General features: G+C 52.9%; 1 protein-coding gene across 1 annotated transcript in view; it reads left to right on the forward strand.

The window, feature by feature from the left end:
• LOC119276148 overlaps positions 1–3,641 on the forward strand; it is a 6,758-nt gene that overhangs the window by 374 nt on the left and 2,743 nt on the right. The window lies entirely within an intron of this gene.

Here is a 3,641-nt window from a genome sequence, read left to right on the forward strand (position 1 = left end):
CTCTTTCATTTCCAGTCTTGTACCTCTACATTTGTGCCACAATGTGTCGTTGACCTCGCTACGGTTCTTTCAGTCTCAGTTACTACTCTGCTAGTCTCTCTGCTTAGGGTCCTTGGTGCGCTTCGCTGTGTAGATTGGCTTGAGAAAGACTAAATCTTGATAGGTCGCAGCGAATTCTACTTGTTAGCTACTAGAAACGATAAGGTGTGGCCTGTGCCTGCGAAGTAGCTCTAACTCTCTTGCGTGTCCTTAATTATTGTGCATCTGGGCTACCCCAGTTTGCTTCTAGTGTTTCCTTAACCAAAATACACATATGAAGTTTTATGCCTGCTATTTATTTTGAATTAGTGTGATAATCAAAATTATGACAAGATGTGCTTACTCTTTTGTTTGGTAGGAAAGTAATACGTAGGTGAAAATGAGATGAACTCTACTTACAGAATGGTGAGACTCCAGGGATCTGATCCACGTCGCATTTATTTTATAAAGATAAATCCCATATCTGTATCACGGATTTTGCCTTTTTCACGGGTGGCAGGACATACAAGGAAAGTACTGTAGCATACATGTTCATGATTCGACAATTATGTGGTAAGAAAGTACAGAACGATCGGCAGGAACTTTCAGGGTTTTTCCCCTCTGTCTTGGAAATAGAAACCCATAGCATCGCAAGGATTACTTGGTTGCAGCATAGAAACAGAATATGCTGATAGGCTACAGTTTGTTAGGGGGCAAGAGAGAAAAGATGTGGTACAATATAGGCAAAAAAAAAATCAGTTTTGCTTAAATTTGTTGAGAATTTGCAAATTTCCAGTTTATGGTGGCTACAACATTGGCGCTACTAGTATATCATTTAGAGCACAGAGCTGTTGACTGTTGTACCTTTCACCCGTGGCAGGATATATTTCTCTTAAAGCAAGGTACTGTAGCGTACATGGTCATGATTTTTGAAATGCTGCATCATTCCATGTATACTAGGCCTATTAATGATGTCCCAAGTTTGACCTAGTTTATGGAAAAAGAATCAACACTTACAATACACAATACATAGATTATGGAAATATATTTTGTAGAGAGAATATTTGGTGCAACTCAATTGTATTCCAGGGAGTCGGTCACAATATATACACAGGATGTCTTGCGTGACAAGGAAACTAATCCTACCATATCTCTAGGAGTCAACTATACAAGGCTAGAGAAGATAGGAATAGCAATACAAATATGTCACGTTCAACACACCCCGCAGTCGAAGCGTCGGCGTTGGCGATGCAAAGACTGGAACGGAATTCCTGGAATGCAGCGGTTGGAAGCCCCTTGGTCATAATGTCGGCAAACTGTTGGGTGGTCGGTACATGAAGAACACGAAGCTGACCCAACTGAACCTTCTCGCGAACGAAATGAACATCAAGTTCAATGTGCTTTGTGCGCTTATGCTGCACCGGATTCGCCGTGAGATGGGTGGCCGAAACATTATCACAGAAGACCACCGTAGCTTTCGGGATCGAGACCCGAAGTTCGCCAAATAGTTGACGTAACCAACATGTCTCGGCAACAGCGTTGGCAACGGCACGGTACTCAGCCTCAGCACTCGAGCGGGAGACGGTGGGCTGCCACTTAGAGGACCATGAGATGAGAGAGTCGCCGAAGAAGACACAATATCCCGACGTAGATCGTCGAGTGTCGGGGCAACCGGCCCAATCCGCATCAGTGTAAGCAAAACAACTCGGTGGAGGCTGAGGCGCGAAGACGAAGACCAAATGTCGGTGTGCCGTGAATGTACCGGAGAATGCGCTTGACCAAAGACCAGTGAACATCACGAGGCGAGTGCATGTGCAGGCAAACCAATGATGTCGCGAAGTAAGTTCGCACGAGAGGCGGCCAATGATGTCGCGAAGTAAGTTTGCACGAGAGGTGGTGATGACGATATCGTCAACATATAGAAGAAGCATGGCGACATGATCAGCTCGATGAAGCACAAACAGTGACGTGTCGGAGATGGTGCTGCGAAAACCGAGAGCAGTGAGGAATGCTGCAATGCGTTGATACCACGCATGAGGCGCCTGCTTCAGACCGTAGAGAGACCGTGATAGCAGGCAAACATCGCCAGGCCGAGTGGGATCAACAAAACCAGTAGGCTGCTGACATAGAACACGCTCCTGAAGATGACCATAGAGGAAAGCTTTGTTGATGTCGAGCTGATGAACAGGCCAGTGACGAGATGCGGCAAGCTGAAGAACAACACGAATCGTGGCGGGTTTGACGACCGGGGAGAAGGTCTTCGAGAAGTCGACACTGGCACGTTGTGCAAAACCGCGAACAACCCAGCGGGCCTTGTGCCTGTCCAGAGAGCCATCTGGAAGAAGCTTATGCTGAAAGACCCACTTGCCGGTGATGATGTTGGCGCCAGGGGGGCGAGGGACCAACGTCCAGGTCCGGTTGGCGACGAGAGCATCATATTCAGCACGCATAGCCGCGAGCCAGTGCGGATCGCTCAGTGCAGAACGCATCGAGCGCGGTACTGGAGAGATGTCTGTGACGCTGAGATTGTGATAGCGAGGGTTCGGTTGATGAATCCCGTCTTTAGCACGCGTCACCATACAGTGATGAGGCGGCGGAGGCGGGGGGCGAGCCCGTCGTTGAGGCGGAGGCACAACCACGGAAGAGGGCGAGGGCGTGGCCGCGGAAGAAACCACGGATGAGGCGGCGGTCGAGGCCTCAGGCGAGACCGCAGACGGCGGCGTCAAGACCGTGGGCGAGGCCGCGGGTGGCGAAGAGACGTCCGCGGAGGAGACTGCGGGTGACGGCGACATGACCGCGGGCGAGGCCGCGGGTGGTGGAGATGAGACCGAGGCCGAGGCTGACGAGTCGGCAGGGGAGGCCACAAGCGATGTGGGGGCAGGCAAGGCCGCAACCAACGTGGGCGAAGCGGTAGAGGGCCCGGCCGAGACAACTCCTGAGCCAGGCCAGCGAGGGCTGGCGCCGAAGCCCGGAGGAGCGAGGCCAGCTCCGCCTGAGCCGACCAGGCCAGCTGGAGCGGGCGCCGAAGCCTGGAGGGGTGAGGCCGGCTCCGCCTGAGCCGGCAAGGGAGGCCCCGCCGAAGGACCCGTCAGAGATGCACGGGGTCGTGGCGGAGGAAGCGCAAGGGCTCCACGAGGCCGTCGAGGGAGATCATCCGAAGACGGAGCTGTTGGCGGTGTAACCTGCTCGAAGGGAAAAACAACCTCATCAAAGTAAACGTGCCGCGAGACGAACACACGACGAGAGACCACTTGACGATGCAGCGTCCACAGCAAGCCACTCGTCGTCGTCCTTCATGTCGCGGAAGTCGACGCTCCCGTCAACATGCTCGATGAGACGGTAAGAGCGGAACAGCTGCACGAAGTAGGTGCGCCATGCGTTGTAGGATGGCGAGTCGGGGTCGAGGATGACGGGTACGTGGTCTTTGATGTGAAGCTCATTGAGGCGGTCGGAGGTGAACATGGCACCGGCGAAAGAACCGGCGTCGGATGGGTCGGCCTTGGCCATGGTGGCGTCGGGTGGTTAGCGTTTAGGTGGTGTTGGAGGAGGGAAGAGTCGGCGGCGGCTGTGGGTGTTGGGAAGGAGGCGGCGGCGGCTACAGGAGGGTAGCGGCGGTGGCTTTA

Source organism: Triticum dicoccoides, chromosome 3B (assembly GCF_002162155.2).
Source record: "Triticum dicoccoides isolate Atlit2015 ecotype Zavitan chromosome 3B, WEW_v2.0, whole genome shotgun sequence".
Classification (NCBI taxonomy): domain Eukaryota; kingdom Viridiplantae; phylum Streptophyta; class Magnoliopsida; order Poales; family Poaceae; genus Triticum; species Triticum dicoccoides.